The following is an 8,707-nucleotide window of genomic DNA, read 5'->3' as shown; positions in this document are numbered from 1 at the left end:
GAAGAAATCCAGTACTTGCGTGCGCAAGATATATTTCGCACAATTATTCATCCCTCTCTCTCTCTCTCTCTCTCTCTCTCTCTCTCGTTTATATTTCCGCCGATGTTTCGTCCGCGACTGGCACACGCACGTCTGTGTAATCCGGCTGATCGCCGGAATTGTATAGATTTTTATCGCGCAGACGGGACGGGGAAGAATTGCAACCGGAGGTCAACTCATCGAGTTCTTCGGTACATGAAATTTATATAACGCGAGGCTCTTATCACCATTGTTATTACGCCACACGACGTTCAATACGAGTCGCGCGTCTCGTGTCGCGCGGCGGACGTTTGATATTCAGGTAAACGTAAATTCACGCCGCGATTGTAAATCGATAGTCCGCGGAGAGCAGCGCGCGACATCGATCGGCCGGCCGATTCATCGAATCGAGCGGCTCTCTCGTTTCAATGATAATGGCACGAGCCTGGTTTATCGATCGCACCAGAATTGATACGTAACGCGATCGGCTCGCGGTGTAACGAAATCGCGCTTATGCAAACGCGCGACGGATCACGCGGCGCTCGCAGTTGTTAATGTCCCAATGATGTCGAGCGTTTCTGCCCGGATTCGCAGATGGAATTAATTTATGGTTAGCAGTGAGCGAGATGTTAATAAGGGAAAAAGGAAAAGAAGAAGAGAGAGAGAGAGAGAGAGAGAGAGAGAGAGAGAGAGAGAGAGAGAGAGAGAGAGAGAGAGAAAGGAAGAATCCTGTTTCTGAGACACGTCCGCGCGAATCTTCATCCTCGTATTAGCTGCTGCGGTGACCAGATGCGAGGGATCGTTACTCGGCCGCGCACTTTGCGAGTAACGACGCCGATCATTCTCAGCCGCTTTCGCGTCGACAAATCACAATCGCGAAATCCGTGCGCGTACTTTCGCTCCGGTCTGGAAATCCTGGTCAAGGATCCTCGCGGTGCATTTTTTTCGGCGGTGCCGGCGCTGGCCGAAAACAGGTGCAGGCGACAGATGAGGAGAAACAAGAGAGGGAGAGAGGTAGAGAGAGAGGAGAGACTCTCTCGGGGGATGTCGCGCGCTCTCGGGCGGGCAAGGAAGAATTTCGGATAAACCGGCGTGATTGGTGCGTCGTGTGGGCAGCTGCTCGTAGCCCCCAATTAAAGTAAGTGTTGTGTCGTAACAGGTGTCGCGTGATTATCAGCTATAGGGAGACGAGAGGCAGGGCTGACCAATAAATATCGTCCGCAATATTCTAGCGCGATACATACACATGTATACACTTACATGTGTGTGTGTGTGTGTGTGTACATGCGCGCGTACATCTCACCGTCGAATGCTCGAAGCGCGTCGTCTCCGACGCGTACGCGCACCTGCGGATTTCTAATTACTAAATTAATAATCCGTCGAGGTGGAAAATTGAACGCACGCGCCGCATCTCGATATTACTCGCATTATCGACAAGTTACGGCTTAACGGCTGCTTCCGGTGGTCACGTTGTTCACTTGTGAGGCCGCGCGTGTTACGCTGCAATTTTTTACTTCAGCTTATCTTTCTCGGGAATATTTAACGTCCCGAGAATCGCGAACTGCAAGTGGCAAGGACCGCGAGGGAGAGAGAAAGAGGGAAAGTCGATCTCCAGCTTACTGTAGAACCGCGACGACTGATCGCGATCGAAATGAGGATCAAGACGAGGAAAGAAGGCGTGGGAAGAAACAAAAAAACAAACGTCGCCCCGATGATGAACGCGACCCCGATATTACGCATACTCGGCCAATGAAAGAAAAGAAAAAGGATAAAGCCCCGAATGAAGAGAGGAGGATACGATCGGAGAGTCATACACACAGAGAAGAGAGAGAGAAAGAGAAGAGAGGGGAGAGAGAGAGAGAGAGAGAGAGAGAGAGAGAGAGAGAGAGAGAGAGAGAGAGAGAGAGAGAGAGAGAGAGAGAGAGAGAGAGAGAGAGAGAGAGAGAGAGAGAGAGAGAGAGAGTCGCTAACTAGAGAATCACAGAGTGTTGGCCCGGAGGAAGCTATAAAATCTTATTGCTCGAGCATGTGCCGCGTACGACGAGGGGAACAACGCGCGCGCGCGCGCGAGAGAGAGAGAGAGAGAGAGAGAGAGAAAAAGAGAGAGAGAAAACACCGCGGAACGACAACAAGCCGGCCTTCCTCGCCAAAGTCGAGGGAGACACGCATGCGTGCGCGAGCGTACGCTCCACGTGCAGCGATATCTCTCCCCATGCGCCCCATGCACACGTGCGTAAGTGCGCTCCACACGCACGCACGCACGCACGCACGCGCGCGGCCGCGCACGCGGAATATCATTTCCCACCTACCAACCTACAAACCCACCACCGTGCGCCTCTATCATCCGACCGCGATGAGGCAGAGCTCTCCTCCTCCTCCTCCTCCTCCTCCTCCTCCTCCCTCCTCCTCCCCTCCTCCCCCTCCTCCTCCTCCTCCTCCTCCTCCTCTATCCTAGCGCACGGTGGTAGCACGTGCTCAAATCCGAGAGCAGCTGCCCGCTTTTACAGCGCGCAAGGACAGACAGGAAGGATATTCGCTCCTTCGAAATTACCCCGCCCGCCCCGCCGTCCTTCCGCCGCGCTTCTCACTTCCTTCCTACCTTCCTATCTCATTCTCCTGCGAGAATACACCGTGAGCGAGCGGGACCTTCCCTCCGCCTCCGCGTTTCACCTTCTCGACCCGACCCGACCACTTTGGATCTCGCCGGCGCTACCGGTAGAGGGAAAAACGCGCGGACGCGTTGACGCGGGGAAGCGATACAGGAGATAATTGGAGAAACGTCGGGAGAGAACCTCGGGAGGTTCCAAGTCATGGGCGTGGTGAGTGATCGTAAAGAGAATCGTCGAGGACGATGCGGCGGGAGTGAATTCGCTCGACATTTTCGGCTTTAAGGAACGTCGTCAGGATGGAAGTGAAGAAGCTCGCGAAAAGTCCGCAGCTGGGAGGAAAGGGTAGCTTCTCAGCGTCTGGGGATTTCTCAAGGGACGTGTCCAGGGGAGTCCCCCTGGGGATTCGTCAATTTCCTCAATCACTGAATATATACTCGTCGACGTTTCGCCGACGACGGATCAAATAGCTGAACGTGCCAGTCACCGCGAGAGTTCGCCCGACCCGACCCCGCCCGGCCCGGCCCGGCCCAGCCCGGCCCGTCGAGTCGATCGAACATCGGATATTCGGTTACACAACGTTACGGCTATCTGCGATTTCCCTCGCTATTTTGTTTTTTGTTTTTTATTTCGTCTATCCTCCCGTACACAGAAACGTATTCTGAGGGAAGCATCCTACGTCGTCGCCGAGAGTTCACCGTGCACGTTCTCCATTTGCATTCCGTGTATAGCCACGAGCCACATATATTAGTTATGCGCGAGAGTTCTGTTCAAGGCCTTCTCCCCATTCTCATCTCTCCCCTACGCGGCGGTTGTAAATATGCAGATTCGATTACCGCGCGTTTCGAATAAAATGCAATCAATGCTTCACGGTCGTGGGTTAATTGGGCTATACCGGAATTCAGCTACTTTCTAGGACCACGGACTCATCCTGGCGGAACAGAGCCGCCTCTCCCTTTCTCGTTTCTCTCGCGCGCGCGCGCGCGCGCGCATCGACAGACAGATATGTCCGTTTTGCAAATTCAACTGCCGTCTCGATCGGGGCGCTCGGCGAGAAGTCATCGCGTAACGAACGAAATGTGGTAGAATATTGCCCCGTCGCATAAATCGCATGGAGCGACAGACGAAAGTAAAAAGAGCGAGGAAAATCGCTGAGTACCTCAAGGCGCCCACTTCTCACCTCTCGTTACAGCGCGATGAGTCCGCGCAAAGTCGCCTATCTCTCTCTCTCTCTCTCTCTCTCTCTCTCTCTCTCTCTCTGTCTGTCTGTCTCTCTCTCTTTCCTTCCCCTCCGACCGCGAGAACTCCGCTGCGAAACGCGGACTCGCACAAAGGAAGAGGAGAATCGCCCGTGATCCTCGCCCTCGGGCCACTCGTAGCGCCAGAAGACGCTTATTACGAGCCTATAAACGCGGCGCTTGTTCGCGAGAGGAGAGGAAGAGTCCCGGTAGCCAGCCCATTACGGCCAAAGAGCCCGTCCACTTTCGCGGCGCGAGTAATGCTTCTGTATCGTAAAAGAGCCACCACCGCTCGTGCGTTCGCGACGGTAAAGACTATACGCAATGCGGTCTCCGCCTCCAAAGAAAGAAGCCCTGAGGCCCCCCCCCCCTACAACGTAACGCTTACTTATCAATCGACGCGCCAACTTTCAATTCCTCAAGTTTGCCTAAGTTATTTCACTTGAGTTATTTCACTTGAGTGCTGGCTCATTTCTTTTAGCGGACATCTTTTCTCTCTTCATTTCTTCGGGTTTTTCGTGCCGGACATTTTTTCTTGTTACTTGGATAGCAGCCCATTTCTTTCACATCTCGTAGATAGAAACTCCAAGTCTCGGGAAAAATTGCAAGTTGCGAATCGTCCTGAATTCGCGAAATTATATATTCTTCGCCGTAATACCATCCGAAGCTAATTTCCTCGGTCGTGTCTCCAAGTTTAAAAGATTTCAGCTGTAATACCGCCGTTGTTTCGCCCGAATGAGTATGAAGGCATACGAAAAAGTCGCTGGAAGCAATCTTCTCCTAACGAATCGTAGCGGTGCCCTCACGCGAGGGTACAATTATGCCTACCGTAATTAATTGATCAAACGTAACTCCGGCCGCTTCTCGTTACGGTCACGCACCGCTGTTCCTATTCACTCACAATCCGCCGCGACGGATTCTCTGTCCCGGACGTAAAGCGATTCCTAGTCGAAATTGTTCCCAGTGCGACGTCGAATAATTCGTCCCGGTCCGCGGATAATAATTCAGCAGTAATTGGATTCACGTTAATTTCGAGCCAAGAAGCGCGGAGGGATACGCGCGCGCGTTTCGCTATTTCGCAATATTCCGCCCGCGGCGCGTTTAAAATACCGCTTCGCGCCGGCACGGCGGCGTTGTACCACCCAGTGGACAACGGCGAGCGCTCTATACTATATATAGCGTGGCCTGTACCTGCTCTCGGCACTCTCGAAAAGCCGCGAGGAAAAGCAAAGGAGGGCGGAGAGCGGAGGTGCAGCAGCTGGCCTCACCGCAACATCTGGCGGCATCCGATATGTATATTCGGCAGCGCCACGCGCCACTTCCAATACTCGACGTCCTCTCTTGTGTTCTCCTCCGCGCCTCTCTCGCTCGCCTTTTTCCGATTTCCCTTCTCGAGCCTGTCGCGAAAAGACATTCCCCCCGGAATCGCGCCGCGCCGCGGCCGCGGTCGCCGCGCGTTTTAACGCAGGCTCAAACGACGGCGCGTTTTCGGCGCGTTTTCGGCGCGTTTTCGGCGCGCGCCGGACACGCGCGGCGAATGAAAGTTTCAATCCCCGGGGAATCGGAGCAGCCGATCCGATCTCGAATCTTGCTTTAGAGCCGCTCCGCATTGAGACTCGTTGTGCGTGCTTTCTGTCCTTCGCAATGATCTCCTAAATTCTGTGGATTTTTCGCAATTCGCAATCTAGTTTCCGCGGAGCGCGAGTCTCGAAACGAAGAAATCCGCCGGTGCTCTCCGATTTTGCGACAGGAAAATCTGCTCGCCTTAAACGAACTCGACGAGACGGGCTCTAACAGACTCTCTCACACACACACACACACACACGCAACTTCGACTCGACTGAAGAGCGCGAAATCGTTTCCGGCGCCGCCGTATGCAGCGAGGAGTTTAACAATTCGTCTCACGCGACGCATATACACGTCTACGTGACTTTTTGATGGAACTTTCCAGAGACCACCGATGAAATAGCCCACGACGGGGCCGGAAGTGAATCCGGGATCACGGCGGTTCGGCGGGCAAGCACGAATGCACGAACCGATCGCCGGCGCCGAAATTTTCTTGCCCCGCGGAAACCCGCTTCCGACGCCGACCGCCGACGCCGAAAAGTGCGAGCGAGTGCGGGCGACCGCGTGGCCAATTTCAGCTCTTTCGCAATTCGTATGCGGCATTGCGTTTCCTCCTGAATTATTCATTAAGGCGGCCAACCATCCGGTAATTGATCGCTATCGAGCAGCGAGCGTGGTATGAATGAGTTTCCGCCGGAATCGAGAGACGGTGAGAGTGAGCCGCCAGACGCGAAAGCTCGACAATCACATCGGGGCTTTTATCACTTCCCTGCTGAGAGAAGCAACCGAAATCGGAGTCTAACACCCGTTTTCGTATCGGCCTTATTATTTAAGCTCCCTTACAGTTTATTCTTTCAGGTCGGTCTGTAGCCAATAAAATAACATCCGTGCAGCATCTAAAGATGGCTAATAAGGTCTGACTAGTGAATATAAGGGTATAAGTCTCCAAGTGGAATATTGGCCGCGACAAAGTTTGTGCGAGTGTTGTCCGAGCGGTTCGCGGAATCACTCGCTCGCGACCACGAGTTGATCATCTCTTTTAGCCGATGACCACATCGCTCCGTATCGGATTGCGCTTGATCGTTCGATGATTTTCGCACGTACGCGCGTACGCGAGAAACGGCGCAGCCTGAAGAAGCGTACGCGTTTGAACGCACGTTCGCGCACCAGTGAGGGGAATCGAATGGATACGCTCGGGTCCGGCGGGGGGCAAGAAATATACGAGCGATTTAAGGCGTCGACGTTGAACTGAACGAACAGTCGACACGATCGAGGCAGTTTCGCAGCACGCAGTACGCCCGTACACACACCTTGACCGTCGCTACGTCTCATATCTGATGCTGCTGGCCGGGGGATGGTTTATCGCGCGTATGAGCGACATTATATTCACAGATTGTGTAAGGTCACCACCGGTAAGATTGCGCGTTTTACCACACACCGCGGAGCGTAGGCCCCGTGGGCCGTGGGGCGTGCCTTTAATTTACAAGTGGTCGACGCGTGTTCGGCGTTGAAATCGCTAATTTCCGTCAACGAAACTCGCATGTCACGGCCGTGCTGCTGCTGCCGTCGCGTCGTTGTCCGTTCCTCACGGAACGATCGGCGGTTCTCGCATCCGCTCAGGAAGCAGGAAGGAGAGACGGAGGAAGAAACCGCGCGGCGATAAAATCGTCCGAGTCCGTTGGCCGAAACGGACAGTGGGGAGAAACACGAGGAGGATTTCGGCCGCCACGGAGGGGATATCGCGCCGCACGGGAGCAAGGTGAAGGCAGTCATTAAACGAGGTCATTAACTCGATTGCCTTATGTCGTTGCGTCTGGGAATTAATTTAACATCTTACCGTTATTGAAATCTTCATGGCCGGCCCCTATCGCATGAATCGATACTCGGAGATATCGGGGTGGCTGTTGGGTCGGAGACTCGGCAGGAAATACCGGAGAGGCCCGTTTCACGGTGGATTAACACAATGTGCGAACGATGGACCGTAACGTATTTATTAATGCGCCGGTAAATGGGATTAAGTCAGGCGCGACGGGGAAAATGTCGCTGTGTGGGGAAAATGGTCGATCGTTCGCGAGCGCGGACGAGAGAGTGAGGACGCTCCGTCCATCGGATGAAGTTGGTTGATTTATTGCCCGAGTTTTCCTCCCTTGGACGTATAATATCTCTAAATACCGCATGAATGTTGCCGTCAAAGATTTCTATCCGGAGAAGAAACGGTTCCATCCGCGAGGAGATTCTTAATTTTCCGAATCGCTCGCCGGTGCGTCTGCTTTGGATCACAATACGGGGTGCGGCACGGGTTCCCATGACAGGAAGACTGAAATTAGGTTCCCTCGAGTGCACGGACCGAAAGATAATTCTCTTCCGAGCACCACCACATAAGTCCTGACAGTGTGAGAAATCTCATTCTTTTCGTACGACTCTGTACAACAACCACACACCCACACACACACACACACACACAGTATTCGCTTTCGTCCTATTTCCCGCGCTCGGACAAACTCCATTGGGTTAAATAAGAACTAGAGAAAGTCGTCCTTATATTGAGACCCAACTCGTTTCGAGTCGTTCGTTGTAAATTCTCTCTCTCTCCTGCTCTCCTCTCTCTCTTTCTCTCTCTCTTCTCTCTCTCTCTCTCTCTCTCTCTTCCCCCTCTCTTCAGCCGGTGAATCGACTGCAAAAGTTTCAGGGTGAACGATTGTATTTGCGTGCAACGAGATTCGCAACATTCCGGACAGTTATCCTTCGCAGTTGGACTTGTAAGCGAATAACTACCAGCGGTGAAACCTATTGGCGTGAGGACTGAAAACTTTGGACACAGAGATTTTTCGATTCTACTTCTGCTACGAGATTTACGTCACGACGACAAACAGTTCAGATGTATGCGAATTTCTAGCCAGACCGAGCCAGCTCGGGTATCTAAACGGAGCGATAATGATATCTTTCGTTCGATGCGTAGGACTTCACTCTACCGAGAGAATTCTGATTTTCACCGGTTCACGGTTACACCGGTACGGGTACGTATACTACCCCCAGGTTTAAATATTCTAAAGTAGAAATTGCCAAACTTTTCTCACGATTTCAAATTGACCGTCCCAAACGTTGCCCTGCAACGTGAAACGATGGTTCAAGCGGTCACAAAGGACGAATTTCAAAAAAAGAGAGAACTATTTTTCGTTTTCGTGAAAGGACCCGAATTCGCTCGGAGAATCCCACCACGATTCGTAGAAAATTTCTCTGGCCGCGGTATTGGCCACGAGGAAGTTTGATCTCTCTTTT

This window comes from Harpegnathos saltator, unplaced genomic scaffold (assembly GCF_003227715.2).
Source record: "Harpegnathos saltator strain DR-91 unplaced genomic scaffold, Hsal_v8.6 scaffold38, whole genome shotgun sequence".
NCBI classification, from domain to species: Eukaryota; Metazoa; Arthropoda; class Insecta; order Hymenoptera; family Formicidae; genus Harpegnathos; species Harpegnathos saltator.
This window is presented reverse-complemented; position numbering follows the sequence as displayed.